The sequence below is a fragment of the Sciurus carolinensis genome, unplaced genomic scaffold (assembly GCF_902686445.1).
Source record: "Sciurus carolinensis unplaced genomic scaffold, mSciCar1.2, whole genome shotgun sequence".
Lineage (NCBI taxonomy): Eukaryota > Metazoa > Chordata > Mammalia > Rodentia > Sciuridae > Sciurus > Sciurus carolinensis.
In genome coordinates, this window is record NW_025920146.1 from 776,215 (window position 1) to 802,393 (window position 26,179).

General features: G+C 40.9%; 1 pseudogene; it reads right to left on the reverse strand.

Annotated features, from left to right (window-relative positions):
- Positions 1–2,643: 2,643 nt before the first annotated feature.
- LOC124974390 (uncharacterized) overlaps positions 2,644–26,179 on the reverse strand; it is a 36,401-nt pseudogene continuing 12,865 nt past the window's right edge.

Sequence of the window (26,179 nt, forward strand, 5' to 3'; positions counted from 1 at the left end):
GCTCCCAGGCTCATTCCTAACCCAAATAGTCAGACATCTTTTACAGAAGTAAGACAGCCATCTCCTGAATCATCCTAAATACAAATAGGAGGTCACTGGTGACCCCTCTCTCCACACTATCATGGGAAGCACAAAAAGGCAAGAGTTCACTCCATCTTTCATGACTTCACTATTAGGTTATTTTGGCAATCACACACCATCAGTAACTTCTCACTTCTTATCTCCTTTCCTTAAAAATTTCTTTTCTGAAACTTGGAATGGTCCCACCATTTGATCCAGCTATCCCACTCCTTGGTTTACACCCAAAGGACTTAAAATCAGCATATTACAGTGATGCAGTAATGTCAATGTTCATAGCTGCTCAATTGACAATAGCTAGATTGTGGAATCAACCTAGATATTTTTCAATTGATGAACAGAAAAAGAAACTATGGTACATATACATAATGGAATATTATTCAGTTATAAAGAAGAATAAAATTATGGCATTTGCTGGCAAATGGGTGGAGTTGGAGAATATCATGCTAAGTGAAATAAACCAAGCCCAAAAAACAAAAGGCTGAATTTTTCTCTGATAAGTGAATGATGATATATAACAGGGAGGGGGGCAGGAGAAAAATGGGGGAACTTTGGATGATGTAGAGGAAAATGGGGCAGGGATGGGCGGGGGAAGAAAAGATAGTACAGTGAGACAGTATTACCCTACCCTATGTATATGTATGATTACATGAATGGTGTGAATCTACATTGTGTACAACCATAGAAATTAAAAGTTGCACCCCTTTTGTGTATAATGAATCAAAATGCAGTCTATAAAACTAAAGTGTCTGTAAAAATAAAAAATATTTTAATTAAAAAAATAAAAATATTTTCTCATCACTCCTCCTTTCCTTTAGATTAAATGTATTGTTAATGCTGAATAGGGTTTCTTTAATTCCATTCTGTAACTGGGTTTCTCAAATAGAATTTACTTCTCCTCTCTCAAATGTTTTCATATATATTTTGCACAGAGACTGCCTTGGAATATTTCGTTCATGAAAGGCACAAAGTATGTAAAAATATTTGGACCTATGTTCTTCAAAACAGAAGTGATTAGTTATGATGCTTCAGATGTCTAGAATGGTATGTGCTTTGCACGGGCCCTAGTGCATATGGAAAGTGTTTGACTATTTGTTAAATGAATGACTCCGGAAAAAGAACACTACATTAAAAGAAAACATACTTTCCTCAACGATAAAAAAAAAAAAAAAAAAAAAAAAAAACTTTTTAAACTTTCATTTGGACTCAGTTAACAGGTCGAGTCATTTAAGGAAAGGATTTAAGCACATACTGACGATTTAGCTGTTTTTAAATATATTTCTGAAATTCTGCTTACATGTTTCAACCTCGGGCTTTAAGGTCTTATTTTTAGGATACTGAGGCTTTCACTGTAATGGAAACAAGTAGTATCGGCTTCCCCACCTTCCTCCCTCTATGATTTAAAATTCTCCTCGAACACCACCACTGTTCTTCTGGTAAATCCACATTACAGAGCAGGCCGAGTACCGAGGAGATGGCAAGAAAGTAGGAAACCGGCTCCATGGAAACCGCAGAACGGAGGGAACCTGTGCGTGAGCGGTAGGGTGGTTGGAGGGAAAGGAACCCTCCTCCTGCCAACCGCTCGAAGTCGCTCTTTGGATGACGTCTTGCACTCCCGGTGATGTCACAGTCGTGACGCGGGGGACGCCGTTGCTCTGGTGACTTCTCGTTGTCTCCGACCCCTTCACCCAACACCCCCCCACTCTGCGTCCTTCCCCCAATCCCCTCAGGCTCGGCTGCTACTGGGCCTCCTGTCATACCTGAGCTGGCTGAGGCACCATCTCGCCAGGGGCTCCGCCCCAGCCGCCACTCCCCGTGCCCCTGCACCTCCGCCCCCACCTCTTACCGCCCTCCACCTCCCTCCTCCTCCCCGCCCAGTGGCGGCCGCTTGGGCCAGGCTTTCGATTACACGATGGCTGCGCCGAGCAGGGCCAGACTCTGTTCAACCGGGACATGGAGTCCGAGGCTGTTGCTGTGGCCTCTTTGACAGCGGATCTGGCCATTCCCGAGGAGATGAGTACCAGCGTCCCCTCGTCCCCTGCCGCCCCTCGCGTCTCCTCGCTTGACTAACTGGTGTTTATTTGGGGAAAAGAGGCGGTGGTGGGACTTTGGTGTCCTGGGCCACGTTCTGCCATGGGCTCCTCGGGGTGGTTGGTGGGCATGGTCCCAGTGCCCCTCCCCGTCTTGCAGCTCCTTGCTTCGTAAACATACAATGGCCTGGGGGTGGGGGTTTCCCTGGCCCCCACCCCAGATGTGGGGATGGGGCAGCGAGACTCCGGTGGCCAGAGAAGGTCATGCCTGGCAGGGGGATCAGTCCCTGCATCTCCTCGCTGCTTGTTATTTGGGGAGGGGGAGGGTGCAGCTTCATCCAAGTGGAAGCAGTAGGTTTGCGGCCTGGCCAGGACCCCGACCCGGGTTTCTGCCCTGTGTGGTTATGACCCAGTCTTGGGGATGGATGATGGGGCGCATCTGCCTTTCTTTGCCCTCCCTGACTACCCTCCCACCCTTTTCAGGCCTCAGCCCCTCCTTCCACTTTTGTACTTTTTTGGGGGATTTTTTTTCCACCTATTTTCCCCGGCGGATTGTTTTGATTTTTGTCTTCGCTTTCCCACCCCCAGTTTGCACTATTTTTGCTGCCTTTCTCATCCCGGTCTCTGGTTCCTCATAATGTTCGTAATGTTTGAAAGGAGCAGACTTGGATGTCTGATGAATGAATGGCAAGCCCCTAGTGGACAGCAAGCCAAAAAGACATAAGTGTCATGAGAACACTGCACCAGGGAGATAAGACACCATCTGGACCAGAATTGGAAACAAGCCAAGAAGAAGGGTATATAAACTCACCCCTCAGACAGCTCCTCAGCTCAGCCCAGATCTCCTGACAAATCCACGTCAGCGAGGTTCGTGAACCCCACTGATCATCCGTCAAGACTGCTGAGACTCCACTGCTCTGATGGTTTTACGACCAGCAGAGCCTGCCTGTCCTCCATCCTCGGACCTTCAGCCAGAGGAAGTTCTGAGACCAGCCGACGTCTTCTCTCCGACCAAGATATGGCACATTCAAGGTTGTTGGAACTGACAAGACAGAGAGGACTTTGGACTATTTAATTGAGGTGTGTTTATTTGCCATACAATTTGATTGAAGTGTGACATTAGGAATATTAAGGTTAAGATACGGATTGTGTTATCCCGTGTGTATCAAATAAAGCCAACTTGTTTGGAACCAAATTCTAGTCACTCGCCTCTCTGCCGCTCGTGACAATGTTTGTCAAGTGACCTGTCTCTGGTCCCTCATTCATAGTGTTTGTCAAGTGCTCTGTCACTGACTGGTGTCTCCCATCCTATCCTCATCTCTTGCCCTGCACATTTTTCCCTTTGTCGGACTTGTCAGCTTCCTAACCTCAGCTTCCACTGAAGAGCATTTTTGTACTTCTATTACCCTGGTCCTCTCCAGGCCCTCTGCTTCATTCCACTGCTTCCTTACATAGTTATCTTCAGGAACCCTTCTGGACACTCTAAAGATACTCTCTTTCTGAACCCTGAAGCTGTCAAGATTCCCTCAGGTTCCACTTGACTTGTTGCACTCTTACACAACTGGCACCTTTTGATTAGTCCCTCAGTGTGCATTCACACCACTTTCTTCTTCTTCTTCTTCTTCTTCTTCTTCTTCTTCTTCTTCTTCTTCTTCTTCATCTTCTTTTCGAAGTAAATTTGATTTTCTTCTGTTGTCCTCCTTTTTGTCCTATTTTTCTCTTTTACTTTTCCTCTTTAATTTTTGCCTCTTCTCTGCTTTTGCACTCTTAAGCCTCTTGTCACTTTGTCAGGTTACTTAATTTACATTTTCATTACATAAACTGCACTGTATTCACTATTTGGTACCTTACTACATAGAAAAATATAAACTATTATACTTCACAAATAGTAATGTAATATCTGACCTAACTGTACTATTGACTAGATGATGTGACTTCCTATGTAGACTTTGCTCAGAGTTCTTTTCCTTCCTACTACTTACATCTTGTTTCCCAATTCTCATAACATCTTACTCTCTTCTCTGCAGTTTTCTTTTTCCTGCCTCCTCATCCTTATTTTGGAATTTAGTCTAATATACTTTCTTTATTCAGTAGCAGTTTATTATTTTCCATGCTTTTACACCATCTGTCCTGTGCCCAGTATGTGTTCTGTACATCATTTGATCTAGTCTAAATTTCCCCTTTTTTCTTATTTAAATTAAAATCATTTCACTTTCCAGTTTACATTTCTGCTCGCATCACTTCCTATTAATAGCTACTCATTTGGTTCAACTGTTTGGATTCCCAGGATAAAGCTCTTCCCTTCGTCCAGTTACCAGTTTATTCTGTTTCCCTTTCCCTGTTACCATTCATTCTCTCTTGTTTCCTGGATTTGGTACTTAACTTACTTAAGCTTCCTCTTGTCTTCCCCACACCTCCACATTCCTTCTTATTTATAAACATCTTTGTTCTGTTGACATGGAAATTTATTTTTAGTATACATTGTTTTCAGTGGATAAATATGAGGAATCACATCTGCTGTCTATTTTCTCCTGGAATTGGATATGCTTTTGTCTTATCAGGCACAGGTGCCTTTGGACTTTATTTACTCTGCCCTGCATGTGTGGTTTTGTTGATTTGTATAGATGTTTGAAGGCTGCTATAGAGAAGAATAGATGAATTAATGAGTAAGCGTCATGAAATTGTAATTCTCTGATACACCATTGTTTACATTGAGAATTTAGTTTCAAAGTTATTGGAACACTTTACAATTCAATAGGGAAGGCTTTTGTTAAGTCGAATTTCTGCCCTGCTATTTCACTTAAAAGGGCCAGGTTGTTTGGAATTCTACCTGCTGAAGAGTGCCCTAGGTTAGCACTAGGGCTATGGTTTTCTATATTTGGCACACTTCCTGGGCAGTTCCCACATCAAGTGCTTGAGAACCTCTAGGCTAGATGAAGTTAAGTTTAAATTGCCAGCAGTTGGAAAATATGTTTGCATCATTTGAAACTGTAAGGGTATTTTTAAATTTTATTTAGTAAAAAACTAATGTTTCCCACTGATTCCCTCCACCCAGCTTTTGGTGTTTAATGATGAATAGTTATCCTCAATGTTTTTTATAAAAACTAATTGTAAGAAATCTGACCTCCCAACCACCCATCAATCTGCTGTTACACCTGCCTCTCCCATTATAGGAATTTCCAGCTTACGTTGCCGTAATCTTCCTGCCTCCCACATTATATTCTAATGTCATTGGTCCATCAGTCAGTCTGTAATAATTCTCCTCCGCAATTGGTTCCTCCCAGTCCGTGAAATTCTGATAACTGAAGAGAAACCCTGCACCATCTTCTTCTTTTCCTTTCCCCTTTTCCCCCGAGCAGGCGTGATTTGTCCGCATAAAATAAAAGTTCCTCGTGTAGGACCTGTGTCTGTGTAGCGTTTCTCTGGGAGTTATCAATGAACCAAAACTGCCCCTAACATCTGGCCTAACATCTGATGCCGAAAGACCCAGGATGGGTTTTTTCCGCTGACTAAGCAAGCGGAATCCCATCCGATGGCTCCTGCGCCCGCAGATTCAGGCTCAACTTCCATTTACCTGGATGCCCAGTTTTCTGCGTACAACATCGGACTCCAAAATTAGTGAGTTCCCCTTAGGCAGGCCCCTGACCTCTTAAACACATCTCGGCCACCCGCGGCTCCCACCACAGCCCCCGCCTTATTTGAGAAGCGGCCATCCCCACGGTTCCCTCCACCAGCTTGCGGCTCTCTCCACTTGCCTGCGCTTCCCTCTTGCGGCCTTCCACTGCTCGCCTCACGGCTCCCTCTCACCGCCCCATGGCTTCCCCCTTGTGGCTCCCGCTGCTCAACTGCCGAGGTGTGGGGGTACCACCTTGGCCTCCATAATTGGTCTTAGTTGTTGGGTGGATGCCTGAATTTTATGGTGCTGAGATTCTTTCTCAGAATTTGAAGCTCACTCTCTTCTGCAGCTCCCACAGCAGCCCCCTCCTTATTTGAGAAGCGGCCATCCCCATGGTTCCCTCCGCCGGCTTGCGGCTCTTGCTGCTCGCCCCCGATTCCCTCTCACGGCCTTCTGTGTCTCGCTCAAAATCCTGGCCAGGTCTTCAAACTCTCTCGGCTGTTTGCCTGGTTAAACATTGGTTTCAGGTGACGACCAAACCTTGGTTCTAACCTCTCGTTGCCTGGCATTGTGGTTTTTGGTACGCCAAATCCACCAACCAGGTGGGTCTCAGCTAACCATGAGATTCGGGATATCCAGCCCAGCAAACTCGCCCCTGAGATGCTTATTAAAGCATCTCAAATCCCTTCACCTATTCCCTGAATCAGAGCTAAATTGTCCTTTAGATAGTAAGTCAGAATGGTCTATTTATGACACCCTAAATTCTAGCTTTGTACTAGGTATAATTGTATGCCTAATTGTACTAGTTATAATTAAATACATATGTGGGCAACCTGATGAATGGAAAGGAACTTTTCCCCTTTGAGTTTTTCCTTTCTTTCTTGCTAAACCTCTCTTGGCTTCTCCTGCCCCCTTTAATCCTTTCTCTGAGTTTAATCCAGCTGATGAATCATCTCCTTACAGTTCTCCTACTACAGAAGCCCCTGTCCATTCTTCTTCTTTGCCTCATTCTGTTTCTCCTTCCACTCCTCCATTCAGCCCACCAAGTCCCCCAACCACGCGGTCTTCTACACACATTCTAGCTCCTTTACTGGAGGTGGCTGACATGGAAGTGTCCATTTTAAATTCCTCCTGGGCTACAACTCAGAATACTTTTCTCACTTTCAACTTTTCTCTCCTTCTCATTTTCTCATGCTTTAATTAATAACCATTATCATTTTTCTTCTAGGAAATGCTGTGTTTTTGAGCTCACAATTTTGATCCTACAGACCTAGGTTAATGATTTTTGATCAGTTCTTTTTATCCAACTCTAGAGTTATTTTTGAACATCCGTTACATTGCAATGGAGATAAATATCACAAGGCCTTTGCTTTTGTGTTAAATATAAGTGCGCATAAAAATTAAAATTTTAAAAATGGATCCAAATATTTTTAATTCATGTGATTTAATGAGATTCAATTTAAATTGGGTAAACTAATAAAATAAAAATGTTATTAAAATTAACTCACAAGTCTCTAAGTGGTCAAACTAATAAAATATTAATGTTTATAAAATGTCTAACATCAATTTTTCTAGGAATTTTCTTCAACAGAAAAGAGACAGCAAATACTATTGGAACACATGTCTGATATCTTGGTTTTTCTACAATAAGATGAGTGAATTGGAGTCAACATGTATAGAATTACTCAAATGTTTTTGTTAGAGACACCTGATTAATTTATAAGGTTATTCCATGGAGTAACATACTTAAAAACATTATTCTTTGTATATTAAATGTGTTCATATTTTCCAGGTATACAAGCCTTTAAAGCAGAAAATTTATCAAGCTGCTGTTCTCCAAATTAAACTTGTCTGTAATAGTAAACCTATCATTTAATATTCTATTATAGGACCTGTCATCAATAGGGTATATGTAAAATGACATTTAAGAAAGAGTGTAATGTGCAGTAGCAAAAATGGAACTCAACTAAAATTCAAGATAGCTTTTGCACAAACTGAATGTTTTACTATTGGTAATACATTTTGTATTTTCCTTGTAAAGTCTAATTGTTGCCTGATCAATATTTTTCAGAAGTACTTACTTCAAGAGTGAACACCATAAATTAACTTGGAATAGTAAGCCATCACCTATAGAACAAATAATGTAAACCCCAATTAGAAAAAAGGGGGTAAATAACTGTAAAGTTATAGACATTAAAGCTAAAGCCCAGTATTCTTACTTTATGACTGGTGAGACTGACTTGCTTGATGGTTAAGATCAAACTTAGAGATTAAATACAGAGGTCAAGAAAACTCCATATTTGGGTCTTGCCCTCAAAGTCAGCCTGAACCCAGGGAACAAGAGGACTTCTCCAAGGAGCTTTGCAACTCTGGGTCACACACCTCCTGACCAAGGAGATTGATGGGGCCATTAGAGAAAAAGCCACTCAGTGCATCTGCTGCAGAGGAGGGTCATGGAAAAAGGGAGACATCCCTGGCGCTTTCAAGGAAAGCCACCTCATTAAGAAGACCCTGCCTAACCAAATGGCACTAATTGAGCTAAGAAGCTGCTCTTAAGTTCTCTATGAGTGACCCCTGTGGAAACTCAGCTGACTCTAACAGGCAGAAACAGGTCACTTTGACCAGCTTGATCTTAAACACCTAGCAAATCAGTTAAAATCAAAGTATAGCCATTCATGGGCATTTAAAAATAATAGTAACTCTCAAGAGAAACTGACAGAGTCAGAAGTTTTTAGTCAGTTTAAGGCTACAGACACAGGTAGGCTTAATCTATGTTGGCTAGTAACAGATTAAGTATAGAGATCTCTACTAAATGTTGTGTTCACATTCCTGATAACCTAGACAATGTTAAAGTTCCCAAATGAAGGCCTGTCCTCTCCAGCCTTTGCTAGGCCTTGTTATGGGAACAACTTCTCAGTTCTTCCACCCCCTGGTGAGGAATTATTAACTTCTGTCATCTTTATAATATGCATTAGCATGTTCCAGATCCTGTAACATTTATATTGTGTCAATCTCATTTCAGTACTCATGTCTTTTTGTTCTTCTCTCATGGAAGCACACATCCCCAGATGCCTTTACAGCCTGCTCTCCCACAACCAGACTTCTACCATAAACCCCTCAATTGAACCAATTTCTGAAAAGGAACCTCCAAACTGCTTGCCCCACGCCATCCACTTCCAGCTCGAAGAAGTCAGATCGGTCATCACCCCTTTTCCCTACAGCAGTGAAGGAGTTCCTAGTATTAGAGGGGTAAATCAAGTCAGAACTGGGAACAGACAATTAGTGTAGAAATAGATCAATCAAATCAAGAAAATGAAGTCCATGAAAATCATCTGCTTTTGGAAGTCTAGAAGTAGAATGAACTTTTTACATCTCACCTGCAAAACCAACCCCAGGCACCTAGGCAGGAAAGAGAGAGAAGGCTTCAAAAAGAACTGGAGAGCAAAATTTTTTATTTTTTATTTTTTATAAAAAAAGAAATGGGGGAATGTAAGGAATCTGGCCTTCCAACCACCCGTCAATCTGCATTACACCCGTCTCTCCCATTACAGAAATTTCCAGCTTACGTTGCCGTAATCTTCCTGCCTCCCACATTACGTTCCAATATGTCATTGGTCCATCAGTCAACCTGTAATAATTCTCCTCCACAATTGGTTCCTCCCAGCCTGTGAAATTCCGATAACTAGGAGAAACCCTGTGCCATCTTCTTTTCCTTTCCCCTTTTCCCCGAGCGGGCATGATTTGTCTGCATAAAATAAAAGTTCCTCGTGTGGGACCTGTGTCTGCGGAGCGTTTTTCTGGGAGTTATCGATGAAACAAAACTGCCCCTAACATCTGGCCTAACACTAATAATAAAGGTATTTATGTGGGGAATATAAATGATAAAAAATGTACCTCTTTTGAGTGTAGATATTAATATTAAAGATGAAAGAATTCCTTCAAGATACAATTTTTAATTTGAAGTTGATATTCAGTTAAAATTGACATGTACTATGATTTTTTAATTGTCTTCCTTGTACTGTACTAAGAATATCGTATAATTGTCAAGGACATGGGAAGATGTAAAAATTTGTGCTTGTGTGTAACAACATATTCTGAAGATTTATCTTAACTGACATTAAAATATAAGCTTTAAAAATGTTTCAAGAGGAAAATTTCATCTGTGTTAAATAAATTCTAATTACAGAGGGAAAACACATGTTGAAAAGTCAGAAATGTAGGTAGAATAAGAAAAAAGTCATCTATAATCTTAACCACCAAGATAAAATTACTATAAACATTTTGGTGTATGTCTACTCTTTCTGTGCTGATGTAGTACACTGTATGTGATTTATAGCTCCCCCTGCCCCCACTAGAGATTAAACCCAGAGCCTCACACCTGCCAGGCAAGCTCACTACCTCCCTTGTGTCCCCATCCCTTTTTAGTTTATTTAGCCATGGTCTCTCATTTTCCCAGGTTGTCCTTGAACTTTAGATCCTTATGCTTCAGCCTCTGAAGTAACTGAAATTACAAGTGTGTACCATGCCCAATTTGTAATTCTTTTGAACTTAAAAATATAGCAAAGCTTTTTATATATCATTAGCTAATCATGATTTAGCTAATCAGCTTTTTTGGATATGAGGTTATTTTCAGTTTCTTTTACTGTTATCAAGCATCTTGGACATAGACTGTAGATTTTAGTTTTTAAAATTATTTTGAGGGATGTGGTGGGTGAGACCCGGGGCCAAGGGTTACACCACATGCATCCAAAGATGGTGACTGGCAGAGAGCAAAGGGGCGTGTTGAATGCACCTTGAGCAAAACAGGAAGTGTTTACCATTGGCTGTATGATTATTAATTCAGTTACTTAGCACATGGACAGATATACCTTACATGTATGCTTGAACTCGTGATTGCTTGACCTTTAATGGGATTGGATGGACATATCTGATTACAATTGCTTATGCATGAGACTGCTTATATATTGAGGGTGTTATCCAAGTAAAGTGGAAGCAGCTTCTTTAACTTCTGAAGAGTACGTGTCGTTTTGTCCCGCTGGTCGGGGGCAAGCAACAAGTGTTGACCCATACGGGGAATTGGTGAGCGCTCAGGTAAGTAAAAGACAGTTTCACTAGCGTAATTAATGAGAAGGTTTCCCTATTTGAGGAAACGTTTGCCTTAAGGTTTTAATGAGAAGGTTCCCCTAGTGAGGGAACTTAACAGAAGGCTGTCCCAAGAGACAGTGAAGGACATCCTATAGTGAACAAATATGTGTAAGCTGTTAATTGTGTTACCTTTTCTTGTTTGGTTTCTGTTTGTTGTTGTTGTGGCGATATGGACATTAGTTCATTTCTTACTGCCAAAAAACCAAAATTTCAAGAATGGTTAAGAGAAGGGGAAAAAATATTAGAAACTGTAAAAGAAGAACAATCAAGTCGAGCTTCTGAAAGAGAAAGTAGATGTTCAGACTCAGAACAGGAGCTATCTGAGACAGAGCTAGAAAAGAAGTTCCCTCAGTGGCATTTAACCCCTACCACGCCATGCCCTCTGGCATATAATCCAGGTCACCAATCTTTTCCAAGTTGTAGGGGTGCATGTACCTGCAGCACAGGGGTGGCCCCTAGACAGTGGGCTGATGTAGAATCTCGATTAGTGTTCCCAATATTCCTGGTATTTGAAGATCAAAACAATCAGAGATATCATCAAATATTAGATATAAAATTAGTAAAACAATTAAAAGAGTCAGTTATGTCCTATGGAGTACATGCTGCATTTACCATTTCTTTATTAGAGAATGTTGCAAGTCAAAATCTTACTCCGACTGATTGGGGTAATTTAGCAAAAGCATGTTTATCTGGGGGACAATATCTCATGTGGAAGGTGGCTAACCAGGAGTTATGTTCTGATACTGCCTGACATAATGCAGTTGTGAGCAATCCTCAATGGGATCTAAATATGCTGACAGGCCAAGGACCATATGAAGGGCAAGGTAATCAGATTAATTTCCACCCCGGTGTGTATCAACAAATTAACCCTCAACTTTTAATCTATCATTATATGGATGATATTTTGCTAGCTCATAAGAAAAAAACCTGTCTTAGAGCAATGTTATAATTCCTTACTAAAGTCACTGGAAAGATGGGGTTTACATATTGCTATGGATAAAGTACAAATGACAGACACCAAAAACACACCAAAAACTTCCTGGGGTCTATCAAAAGGCAACTATGGTTAAACACATAAAAATTGCCATTCAGGTGGACAAATTTAGAACTTTAAATGATTTTCAAAAACTTTTGGGTGATATTAATTGGATTAGACCTTATCTTCATTTACCCACCTCAAGTTTGGGCCCCCTGTTTGATATTCTTAAAGGTGATTCTGATTCACTTTCTAAGCGGGTGTTTACCTCTAAGGCTCGAACAGCTCTTAGGCTTGTTGAAACAGCTATGGAAAATGTTCATCTTGATTGTATTGACCTAGCTAAGCCTTTATCATTCATTGTCTTGGCCACAAATAAATTATCCAGAGGAGTGTTTTGGCAAAGGGGTCCTATTCTATGGGTTCACATGAATTATACCCCTAACAAGGTCTTATCCTTGTTTACTGAATCTGAGGCAGAATTAATCCTAAAGGTGTTAAAAGTATCCCTTTCCACCTTTGGTATTCAACATGTCACAGGAATTCCCTATAATCCTACTGGACAAAAGCATTGTTGAGCATGCCCATTTAACACTTAAAAACATGTTTTTTAAACAAAAAGGGGGATAGGGGCATCATACAGATCCCCAAAAGACAAATTATCTGTTGCTTTGTTCATCTTAAATTTTTTAAATCTCTATTCTGAAGGCCGATCAGCTGCTGACCATCATTCAGCGCCTAATAAAAAACATCTACCTCAAGTGCTCTGGAAGGACATTCTATCGAGAAAATGGAAAGACCCAGGTCCGGTATTAATCTGGACCTGAGGATCTGTTTGTGTTTTCCCACAGGATGCACAATCGCCAATTTGGGTGCTGGAGAGATTGGTCAAGGCCTCAACAGAGACCCAAAGACAGGAGGAAGATGAGGAGGCTTCTCCTGCTCTTGGTGTTGACAATTTCTCACCAAGTTAATGGAGGAGACTTGCGTGAACTATGGGGGATAGTAAAGACATGGTCCTATCCTGTACCCCTTACCAACTCTTCTATTCTATATCCTCCTATTTTTAAAACAATTGGCCACATTTCTCCAGTCTGCTGTTCAATGGGGAAAAGAATGGTTTGGGTTTTTGTCCAGGGGAGATCTATTGTGTGTTGTATCTATTCTGTGCATACAGTGTTTATACAAAATGCGTATACATTTGCACAGAGAAACAGCCATTATTCGCCAAGCTCTCATCACAATTGATGCTGGCTCATCCTCCCAAGTCTGGTTAAATATGCGGGACCGGTAGTCAAAGATGGGTAAGATTCATGGGGAGCTCATACCGACCTAAGAGGAAATGAGGGCTAGAGCCTCATTGTCTGATGACAGGTAAGGATGTGGCTCTGTCCTGGACAACTTAGGATAGGCACAGTCTCTTTTATGAACAGAAAGGGGGAGAGGGATGAACAGATCTCATGTCCTGTATTTTTATTACTTTGTAGGGCTTGAATTAGAATATTGTGACAGGAACTTATTAAATGTTTATGAAATGAATGTGCTTATACTTCGGTCATTAAATGTTTACTTTTAGTCATTCATATTTCCTTGATGTGTCTTTCAGGCTGTTTGTGAAGTCTCTTTTTTATTTATTTTTTCCTGTTGGATTTGACTGTCTTTATAAATTACAGAACAACTTGTACCTACCTCATGACTAATTTGTTTGTTTTTCTGTGGTCTAGAGGTTGAATCCAGAGCCTTATGCATGCTAGGCCTTTGCTCTATTACTGAACTTTATCCTCAATTTGATGTTGCTTTGTTTGACCTTGTGGTGCATGGTATAATATGAAAATAAGATACAATAAATACATCGAATGTAAAAAATTTGTGATACTAGGGTATTACTCTGTTCCTCTTGTACTGTTTCTGTAGAAGGGTGTTTCTTACATTTGGATTACAATCGCAATCGTATTTTCTCATGTTCAAGATCTCTTATGGACAATTTTGGTTAGGCTGTGTAATTATGATAATGCAATGACTAGGGAATATTCTGGGATAGGATCTCCTTTATAAGAGGTCCACTTTATTTGTGAACCAGGAGTTATATTGCATCATATCCCTGAAAAGTGGTATTCCCACTAAGATAGGTTTTGTGCAGTTCTGGCTAATGCTATTAATATTTGTCTAGATGTATTCAAAGGTTTCCTTTATTTAAAAAAAATATGCAACAGCTGATTTTAGTATTTGTGTTCCCTTTGGTACACTTTTCTTTCTTTTATGAACTCATTTAGGCATCTACTTACTCCTTTTATTTAGGAAACTATCTGTTATTGGTCACTTATATTTGTTGGCAGTTGATTGTCAGTAAATAAATGAAAAAGGAGTATTGGATGGGATAATTGAATGTAGTAAACCTGGGCATAAATTTGATTTAATTATATTTTGACAATAGAAACCTTATCTTAGGATAACAAGCTAGAGTAGTCTGACTTTTCTTGTTTTTCTGACCCCTGCTTTCCTGATTAGGATGAATAGGTAGCAGATTTAGCTAATAAAACCTGTGTTCTGTGAGTTATGAGGAAGCTGCACCTTTTTTTGGCTTTTAGTTTTCAGCTGGGTTTGGACCTAAGGACACTTAACCACTTAGCCACATCCCCAGCCCGCTATTTATATTTTATTAGAGACAGGGTCCCACTGAGTTGCTTGGGCCTTGCTAAGTTGCTGAGGCTGGCTTTGAATTCGCAATTCTCCTGCCTCAGCCTCCTGAACTGCTGGGATTACAGGCACATGCTAACATACCCCACCATTTTTTGGCATTTTCTTAGACCTGCTGCCCACCTTGTAAAATGAGGCAACTACTTGGTGTTCTTCCTTTTCTTTTTTTCTGTAATTATAAAATGTTTTCTCCTTCAGAACTGACAGTTCATTTTGTTTTCATACCTTCATATTTAATTTAGCTGAGAACTTATTGAACATTTTGTCATAATTCCCTTGTTTTGTGAAATTTTGAATGTTCCTAATTTCAATATTTCTGCCTCAAATTATCATTAAGAAAAGACTTTTAAAAAATCTTTTACTATTTCTCAGACCTTAAATTATTATTATTGTTTTGTTCATTCTCGTTATTTCTGTAAGCTCAGGCGGGCTCGGCGGGCTCAATGGCGGGACCAAATGTAAACTCGGCGGGTCTCGGTGGGCACAGTTAGCAGCCAAATAAAATGGGACAGAAAAGTGGTCGAAGCAAGCTTTATTGGAATTTGGCTCTCGGGCGAAATTCCCAGACCCCTGGGGTATAGGGACCCAGAGAAAATCGCACGTGGCGGCTGCCCAGGGTTTTCATAGACTAGGATTGGAGGGGGTCTTGTTGAGTGACAGGTGGGTGTGAAGGGTCAGTGGAACTTTCCATCCACCTTGCTGTGAACTTTCTGGTCACCTTTGGCGGGCTGGTCTTTGTTCTAGCTGCTCAGCTTTGCCCCCTACAGTCGCCTAATTTCTGACCTAACATCCCGACCTTTTTGGTGATATAGGGCGCTGGAGTCTGGCTACTTCCTGCATGTTAGGGGGTGTCATAGGGAGAAACAGGTTTGGGTTCTAGGTCGGTGGGGAGGCGACTATAAGAGTGTAGGACCATCTGGTTGTAGGTCACCCTGGCAACCTCACTTATGCAGTTTCAGGCAAACCTGAGAAGACAGGGAGCAATCATTAGCAGAAATTTTATCACAAACAGGGGAGTAAGGGTAGGAATCAGCCAGGTGACAAGAGTGGAGTTCAGTCATCCTGGCCAGGGGTCATTTGATTCTTCTTGCTTCAGCCTTTTATTTAAATGTCTGAGTCTTGACATTGCTTTCATTAGACTGGTTTCATTGATACAGCAACAACATTCTTTTAGGAAGAGGCATATTCCCCCTTTGTCTGCCATTAGATCTAGTGCTCCACAGTTCTGCAAGGAAACTTGAGCAATAAATGTAATTCATCTTTGCAGGGATGTCAGGGGGCAGCAGATGCCTCTACTGCCTTCTGGATTTGCTGTTCTAGCTTTTGGTTGGCAGTGAATGCATAATTAAGTCCTCTTGTTGGTATAACCTGTGTTTAGTAGAGATATCTATATTCCTGTGACTTAGGGCTAGATAATCATACTAGCAAGCATAGATTAAGTCTATCTATGTAGTTTAGGAGGATCTGTAGGCCTTAAACTGACTAAAAACTCCTGATTTTGGCAGTTTCTCTTCATAGCAGGTACATCTGCCTAAGAAATTCTCTCTTGTAGCTTCCAGTCTTTATTTATTTTAGGGAGGTTAACACAAGTGTACATCTTATGTTGCATTTAACTTTTGTTTCTCTTAAAAGCCAAAGAATGGCTATATTTAGGATTTAACTGTTTTGTTAGGTTAAGATTAAACTGGTCAAATTGGCCTGTTACTGACTTTTCTTGGCCTCTGTATTTAATCTCAATTTCTAAGTGTGATCTTAACCATTCAATAAGCTAGTCTCACCGGTCAGAATGTAAGAGTGCTAGGCTTTAACTTCAAGGTCTATGACTTTATAGTTATTTATCCCCTTTTATCTAATTGGGGTTTACATTATCTGTCTTATTGGTGATGCCTTACCATTTCAAGTTAATTTACAGTGTTTGCTCTTGAAGCAATACTTCTGCAAAAATTAATCAGGCAACAGTTTATAAGGAAAATACAAAATGGAATCACCAACAGTAAAACATTCAGTTTGTGCAATAGGTATCCTGAATTCTGACTGAGTTATTCATTATGTCCCCTGTTTGAAATCAAAGTAATCTTTATGGTAAACATCAAACTTTTGAACACAACTTTAAGTGAATTAAAGTCTGGCTTATTTTGGAGCCATTCTAACATGCAGCCAGGTGAGGCAGAGCCTTATTTCAGATAAGGCAGGGCTTTTCACAAAACACAGATTTTCAAGATTAAGCAGAGATCAGATGCAACTCTGTTCTCTGATGTAAATGTAGTTCTAAAGAGTTATATCAGCAATCATTATATATGTCTTATTATCAGGTTAAAGATTATATAAGCATTATTCTTAGTTTTCAGGAAAGTTACAGAGACTAGGATATCTATGCAACTTTTCACAGCTGCAAAGTGCAATGTTAGCAGCTCTGTGTTGCTTTCATGGAAGTCTACTGTCCAAAGTTACTGTAAGGCAGGTAGGAACCAGAGTAGGGAATTGAGGAAACACCGGTGTCTGGCAAAGGTATTCCTTCCTTTCTGAGAGCTGTGTGCTTGAGATGAATGTCAGAGCTGATATAATTCCTGCACAGAGCCTTCCCAGTGAGGGTACTGGCATAGCAGCCAGGCATCTTGTGCTCCTGCACAGGAGCACTCCCAGGTACTAGGCTACAGCCTGTCTCATGTACATATAACCAACTTAGTTATATGCAAACTTGTTGAAATTTGCCCTTTACTTACACAGACTTTCTTAGCACTTACTTTGACCCTCATATATTCCATCACACAAGAACTTTCTGCCTTAGAAACATTCTTTTACTTTTTATTGAATACATTCCCATACTTAGAACCTTCTGTTTTTCTTTCCTATCTGGTGAGCACTTTGTGGTAAAAAATTCACACTCCTTCCATATAGCTCAAAGTGAGTGAGCAATCAGGAGGCATATTTGGAATCTGTGTAGATGTTGACCTGTTTACCTTTGGATAAAGTTAGAGCCCTGATCAGACTAAAAAGTTCAGCCTTTTGGGATGTGTTCCCTTCTGGAAGGCAATTGGCTTCCAGAACTGAGGCGGTGGTGACATCTGCATAAAGCGGCTCTACAGTGTCCATCAGGACCCAGCACAGAACTGCCATCTACAAAAATGGTTAGGAGAGGGGAGTGGGTAATCGAAGAGGTCTTCACGAGGTGAATGTAGCATCTCTAGCACCTGTGGGAGTGGAAGGGATTTATGGTTTAAGAGGTCCTGCAGTTGATGGGTGGAAAATAGTTACTGGTTGAAGTAGGGTGAGTTTTAGAGCTTCCTTAGTTGATTCAGCTGCTGCCACCAGAGTGACATGGTAGTCACCCACAAACTGTGGAATCAAGCTGCCTGGAGAGATGCCACCATTCTGTGAGATGGTACAGTTGGTTGCGTGAGGAGACAATACCCTGCTTTTCATCCATGAAGAGGTGGAAAGGACAGTTAGGGTTGGGAAGAGAGAGCAGGGGAGGATATAAGAGCATCCCTGAGCTTGTAAAAAAGAGTTAGCTATCATCTCAGGGGAGGTAAGGGGCCTATGTGGAGTCTCCTTTGTTGCTTGATATAGGAGTTTGGCAAGGAGTGCAAAATTAGGGACCCAGTGTCTGAAAAAAAAACCTGTTAAACCCAGGAAGGAGAGAATGTAATCTGCTGTTTCTAGTGGCTGTAAGTCACACAGGGCTTGGATTCTGTCTGTTGAGAGCCTCTTAGAGGTAGGAGTGAGGAGTATATCCAAATATGTGACTGAAGGGGTGGTGAGCTGGGCTTTGGCTGGAGACTTGATGGCCTCGAGACCCCAGGAAGTTAAGGAACTGGGCAGTGTGAGTCCAGGAGGCCTTGAGGAATGGGCTGCATAGGAGGAGGTCATCCACATATTGTAGGAATGTGCTACTTCCCAAATCCCAAGTAGCCAAATCCTGAGCTAAGACTTGCCCAAAAAGGTGAGAACTGTCCCAGAAGCTTTGGGGTAAAACTGTCCATGTCAGCTATTGAGACCTAAAGGATGCAGGCTTCTCCCATGAGAAGGCAAGGAGGTAATAGGAGTCAGAGTGAAGTGGAACTGTAAAGAATGTGTCTTTGAGATCCAGGACTGTGAAGTGGGTGGTAGAAGGGGGAATGTGAGAAGGAAGGTGTAAGGTTTAGGAACCACAGGGTGGATGGGAATAACTGCCTCATTAATTAGACAGAGGTCCTGGACCAACCTATAGGTTCTTCAGGGTTTACATACTGGCAGTATGAGGGTGTTACAGGGAAGTCAGTAGAGATAAGGTGTCCCTGAGTAAGCAACTGGTCTATAATGGGTTTAAGTCCTTCCCTATGAGTACGGGAAATTGGAAACTGGGGACGTGAGGGAAACCTAGCTTGAGGTCTCAGTTGGATAAAGACTGGCTTGTGATGGGAGGCTATGACTGGCTTGGAAGTGTCCCAGACTTGCGGGTCGACCAGGTCTGGGGCAATGGTAGGGTAGATGGTGTGGGCGTGCTAGAGAATGTATGAAACAGAGGTAAAAGAAAGTCAGCACTAGCAGTGTGCCTGGGAAGAAGCTTTAGGGTGGATCCTAGTGGTTGGAGAACATCTCTTCCTAGGAGGGGACTGGACAGGAGGGAATAACTAGGAGCGAGTGTGTAAAAGGATGTCCCTCCAGGGCACAGGCTAATTTAGCTATTCTGCTTGGGAAGGAGGCTTTTCCGTCAATTCCCATAACCGAAATCTGGGAAGGAAAAAAAGGCTTAGAGTGGGCAGGCAATAGGTGGAATAGGTGGCCCCCATATCCGCAAGGAAAATTATGGACTTACTCATTACCTGGAGCTTTTACCCTGGGCCTGGCTAGGTATAGGGGTCCTCAAGTCGGGGCTCCTTCAGTCTTCTGCGAATCCAGAAAGCTCATAGGAAGGGATCGCCTGACTGGCCACACCTCTGTGTAGAGATGCTGAGGAGGGACCGGCCATAGGGCAGTCACTCTTCAAGTGTCCTGTTTGTTTGCAAGTGGGACACAGCCTGGTGGGGGGTCATGGGTTTGGACATTGATGAGCACAGTGACCTTCACGTCCACACTTGAAGCAGACCCCTGGTGGAGTGGGTTGCTGGCTCCCCTTTGAAGCTCTCACTGGAGTCGCAGGTTGCAGGGCAGCTACCAAGGCTTGGGATTGGAGTGTCACCTTTTTCTGTAAATAAACTTGCCTGGCCAATTTGGCTGAGTTTTTGGGCATTACAGATTTTAAAGGCCATTTTTCACCATATCTCGGTTAGGGATTTGAGGACCCTCCTTAGCTCACTTGAGCTTTTTTCTTATGTTAGGGGCTGATTGAAAAATGAAGTAAGTTGCTAGCACTGTAGTGCCAGAGGGAGATTTAGGGTCCAGTTTAGTATATCTAGTAAGGGCCTCTGTTAGGCTGTAAAGAAACAGCTGGATTCTCATCTGGATTCTGGGTAATTTCTCTCAGTTTATCAAAGTTTACCACCTTATCGGAGACTGCTTGCATGCCTGCTATGAGGTTTTGGACCATGCAAGCACAGTGATGGTGGCCCTGCTGGCCTTCCTGGTAGTTCCAGTTTGGTTCAGTTATTGGAACCTGTTCCTGTGGATAAAGTTATGTCCATTAAATAGACTTGGTCAGCATGGTTCTGTGTTGCCTGTTGGCTACTGGGAGAGGAAGAAAGGATATTAAGACTATAAGTTTGGGAAAGATACTCAAATTCCTTAATATAAGTAGAGGAATTAGCAGAGAAAGACCCTAAACGAGAATGGAACTTAGATTCACATAACCCTTTTGCACTAGCTATTTCCTGGAGAGGATAAAGAAGCTCTGGGTTAGGCATTGGGAGAGTCTGATAAAGCTGCCTGTTACTGCTGACAGGGGAGGAGGGAACATACTAGGCAGAGTGACCTTCTGAAGCAGGAGGTGGGAGGGGAAGTGGGAGGGCTCTGAGGAGAAAGGGGGCAGGAACTTCATCCACGGGAGGTGGGGGTGGGTTTTCGGCTGGAGAAGGACAGGAAGAGGAGGCGGAGTTCTGGCCAAAGCATGGAGGTGGGCGGGGTTTGGGACTGCTCAAGGGAGGAGAATGTGGGTGGTGGAGCAGGTAAATGGAGGAGTGGGGCGAGCACCAAATTCCAAAAAGAAAGTTTGCGAATGGTTGCAAGTGCCTTTTGGTGGCCATCTTCAGATCTAAAACATACTGAGGCTTGAATAAAAAGCTAGCTGCTTACGGCTTAAGTCTTTGGAAAGTCCCAGTTTAGTAAAATTATGGTGGATACACCCCAAAGGAGTTTTGGGGTCTAGTGAGCTCCCAGTATTTCCCATTATGATGCTGTGAGCAGAGTCAATTTGGCGTGGGGGACAAAAGAGTAGGGAGGCTTCTGAATTTGGAATGATTTATTCAAAAAGGGATGGGGGCATAGTTCAGTGGTAGAGTTCTTGCCTAGCATGTGTGAGGCCCTGGGTTCAATGCACAGTACTGGGGAGAAAAATTTTTTTAAATTAATTGAGTCAGGCTGAGGTTGTGACTCAGTGGTAGTGAGCTCTCCTAGCATGTGTGAGGCCCTGGGTTTGAGCTTCAGCACTACATAAAAGTAAAGGTATTGTGTCCACCTACAACTAAAAGATTTAAAAAAAAATGAATTGGGTCTATACTGAATTAGTACAGAATTTTTTCTTGTCTTTGTCCCCTAAATAATACAGTGTAACAACTATTTCTGTAATATTTACATTGTATTAAGTATTATAAGTAATCTACAGATGATTTAAAGTTTATAGGAGTAGGAGGATATGCAAAAGTTATGTGCATATTTACCACAACATTATATGTAAGGGACTTGAGCATCCTACAATTTTGGTATCCCTGGGGGTTCTGTGACCAATTCCCTATAGATACCCAGAGGTAGCTGCAAATTAAACGGTAGTGGTTGAAGTTCATTCATTCTTTCATGTAAAGATGTCCAGGTGTTTATCATTTTTTAAAAAGACTCATCTTTTTCTATGTAATTAATTTTATTTGTTAATAAATAACAAATTTTGCCTTTGTTGAAATCAATTGCTTATGTTTGTTTACTTTGGATTCTACATAGTTTTACTGATCTTTGTCTGTTCTTAGACTGATACCACATTATCTTGATTGCTATAGCTTTACAGTTAAGACTTCAAATAAGGTAAATCCCATTGAGAGAATTTTAAGAGCTTTGAAATTTGATTTTTAAATTTCATGTTTTACTGAACACTGGGAAGAAGATCCATAATTTTCCTTAGATTCCCAAAGGTATCTTCTACTCCCAAAAAACTTAAGATTCACTGCAGTATAAAGTTACTGAATTATTTGGTGTTAAGTCTCATGAAAGTTGCAGGTTAAAAAACAGTTTCATCAAAAATTAATTTCCTTATAAGAAATAGATGAGATATTTTAATGGATTGCGTAAAGTGTCAACAATTTCCTTTTTCTTTTTTTTTTTAACCATATTGTAAAAATACTAACTGTAATCAAGGTACATGTTGGAGACTGGATGAATCATTCAGTGCTGGAGTGCTTGCCTATATATTTGAGACCTTGGGTTCAATATCCAGCACTACAGGAAGAAAAAAAAAAAGACATGTGGGGGAAAGTGAGTAAGTGTATTTATTAAGATGTTTACTCACCAGAGAAAGTCATTGAAAATGTCAATTCAGCTTTGGAAGATAAAAGATCACAGTAGCAGCTATGTTATTCTCCATTGTAAGAGTTCCATCTGTTTTAAACCTGTATCATATTCTGTGATATTTCAGAATTAACACTCTTCTTAATTTTAGAGGCATCATTAAACTTGTTATTATTTTGCTAAGGATAAGTATAAGGAGGTGGTGGTTCATATTTAGACCTTTTTTCAGTGGACCATAGGCCCTTCGTCTTGTTATATTATACTGGTGAAAGCTTTTTACTGCTTAGCCTTAGAGCCATTCATACAATACTAAAGGGTATGTCTAGTCATGCTTTTCACTTAAGAATTAAAATACAAAGAATAAGGAAATACATGTACATGAAGCCTAAGCCTGGAATACCTGAATTGAACAGGGTTGTGTGATGATTAAAGAGGTAGAAATTACTAGGCCTTTGTTCATGTTTTAAGAAGTGTTCTAATTTTTTTTTTTTTTGGCCACCTTGCAGAATTTTGAAACAGCACATCCAGGGAGGGTGAAACATTTTGACAGTTGGTTTTCAACTGTTGTTAAGTTAGTGTGTTAAAAAAAAAAAAAAGATACCCATCTCATTGTAAAAAATACTTGGTGTTTAAATTGAGAAATACTCATTTTGGTTTTATTTTACTGTACTACATATATAAAACTTTTAAATTAATATCAGACATTTTTTGCTATTTTTAGAATAACTTAATTAAAATAAAATGTTGATGCTTAAAATTAGTCACCTTGAGTATTTTAAGCAGTTTAGCATACTGATTGGGATTATTCCTCCATTGACCTAATATTTCCTGCCTTGAAGTAATTATTTTGCAAAATAAGTTTTGGTTGGACTTATAGATGTACTTTTTAATATTAAAGGGGATTGCAAGTATCAGTAACAGTATAAAGTTATTGGAACTTATACTTTTCTGTACATAATACCTGACTTATTCCTTTTCCTGTTTCATGGTACATATTCACTAAGAAATCTCTCTGTTCCTTAGAGGGGCGGGTAAATCAAACAATTTCTAATACAACAGTCTTAAGTAGATGTAATTATTTTTAAAGTGTTCTTGTTAGCCTAGTTTCTGGTAATGTATGAAGGGAATTTAATTCCCATTATTAAAAATATTCTGTATTTTTTATAAATACTAAGCAATTACTGCCTTTGTGCCTTTTTTAAATTGTAAAAAGATGAAATACTATTGTTAAATACTTCTAAATAACTCAAAATTGGTTTTTGTTTTTGGTGCTAGGGATTGAACCCTGGGCTTTGTACACTCCAAGCATGCACTTTACCATTGAACTGTACCTCAAGTCTTATTATTTTTTAATACATCTAATACTATACTTACAGAGAACTTCAGATAGGGAACAAAATAAAATTCAGAGTAGTCCTTACATTCCTATTTTAGAGCCATTGGAAGAGTTCATTTCTTCTTAGGTTGTGCATGTCTGCCTCTAACATTGACTATCCATTCCAGTGTTATTACACATGCCTTCTCCTATTAACAGAAACTTACACAACTTCAAGTAAATTTCAGTGTGTATGATTCAAGTCAGTACTGGCCTTTCACTGGCATCTCTTGATTCCCCACCTCCTTTAAGTTAAACATTGAACTTGGTAAGCCTAATGTGTTAAGTGGATCTTAAGAGTGGTATAAGAGGGGCTGGGGAGATAGCTAAGTCGGTAGAGTGCTTACCTTGTAATCACAAGGTACTAGGTTCAATCCCCAGCTCCACACACACAAAAAAAAGAGTGGTATGAGAATAAGGTGAGGTGATGAATAGTAAAAACCTTCACAAAATTAAAGTACTCTTAATTATTTTTCAGATTTTAAAAACAGGAGGTAAACATATTTCAGATTTTCCTTCAGAAATATTTTTGTTGTTGTTGTTTAAAGTCCAGTGACATACTTAGCACAGGTGTCTAGTAGTTAAGAATTTTTAGTAGTCCTTATGACTGACCTGTTAGAGCTGTTTGAATGTTGGCTACATTCCACTAATGTTATCTTTAAACTGCTTTTGAATTAAACACAAAAGGGCAACATATTGATATATTGGGTAAGCAATCTATGGGAAAGAGGTAAAATCTTTTAGTATGATAGTAGATAAATTGTATGTTAGGGCTTTTTGGGGGGATAATAAGCATTATGATTTGTGTTTTGGCATTTTCATAAATGTGGTCACTGTTTATTTGTGCAGTCATCCAAAACTACATTGGTGACTTTTACATTGAATCATTTCATAGGACACATATTCATGAATTCAGTAAATATTTGAGTACCTGATATATCCCAGATAGTACTCAGAGTATTTGGAAGTATGTTTGAAAACAAAAGTCTCTGCCCTTTTCTAGCCACATTCTGGTGCAGCTCTGTGTTAGGGGACCTCAGGGCAGACAAACCATAGACACACAAAAAAGAATTTATGTAATATGTTTGAAGGTATAAGTACTATGGATAAATGAAAGTAAAGCAGGTTGGGGATGGGGGATGTAGATTGCCATTTATAACAGGGAAATGAAGGCAGACCTTAATTGAGAAGGTGTCATTTGACAAAAATTTTCAGAAGATCAAGAAAAAGTTCACAGGTTCTCTTGACAGAAATGTGCCTTCCTAATTCAAGACACAAGGAGACCAAGGTTACTAGAGTAACTCAAATACTGAAAGGTGAGTAGTAAGAGATGAATTTCCAGAGGGGTGGGGGAATAGCCAAGGGCTATTGTAGAGACTGACTTTTGTGTTAAAGGGTAGCTAGTTGGTGCGTGCTCATAATCCTAGCAGTTCAGGAGGCCTAGGTAGAAGGATTAAAAGTTCTAGGCCAACCTGGGCAACTTAGGTAGACCCTATGTCAAAAAAAAAAAAAAAAAAAGCTGAGTATGTAGTTCAAAGTAGAGTGATAGTGGTACATTCTGAACTTCCTTTCTGACATTTCTTCTGCCATGCTCTCATTGGGTTTTATTGATATAGCATCTAGGTTTTTTGTGGGCATTTTCTTCCCTTATTTTCTCATATTGATCAGATATCAGTGGAATTCTGAGATAATGCAGACTTTCTCTACTGGCTTATAGTGTCCCTGTAGATATCCAGTATATCACCTCCTAGCCTTCAGTAGCCTGAAGTCTTGAAGGAACTTGATAATGCTATGCTGCCAATGAAAGCTGCTGCTGGGTCTAGGAGTAGGAGCTGGCTGTGCACGGAAAGCCTCTCACAGGGTGGGACTGCTCTGTGCAGCTGCCTGTGGACATGACCTGCCACTGGATGGAGCCTGGCTGCTTGGGGAAGTCTCTCGCTGCCCTGCTCTTGTCCAAGAAGCTCCCTGTGGACCAGGGCCTGCCACTGGGTCTGGGACTGCAGCCTAGCTGTGCACAGAAAGCCTCTCACTGGGCAGGCCTGCTCTGAGCAGCTGCCTGTGGACTGGGCCTGCTGCAGGATGGAGTTTGGATGCTTGGGGAAGTCCCTGCCCTGGTCCTAGAAGCTACCTGCAGACCAGGCCCCACCACTGGGTCTGGGCTGGGGTCTGGCTGTGTGTGGAAAGGCTCTCACTAGGCAGGCCTGCTCTGAGAAGCTGCCCAGTGTCCAGGTCTGCCCCCTGGCCCAAGCTTTGCCCAGTGGGAGAGATTCACCCAGTAGCTCTGAGTTGGTCTGAGAACTCAGGATTCAAGAAGGGGAGGTATTGCTCTCAATATTGCTCTCAATACCTCCCCTTCTTGAATCCTGAGTTCTGGAGTGACAGGAGATGCAGTTACCCTCTAGTTTGCCATCTTGGAATTTTTGACAGAACAACTCCAACTGCAAAATTGAACAATTGTTGCTGAAAGCTTGCTCCTTTTCTGTAATGCCAATCCAATAATGAGGACATGGTTTTGAGGAAAAGGAAAAAGAAGGTTTATTGCTTTACTAGCAGAGAAGAAACACAGGGGACACCTGTCCAAAACACTGTGATCCTCACAGTTCTATTTTTTATTCAGCTCTAAAGTTTGTTTT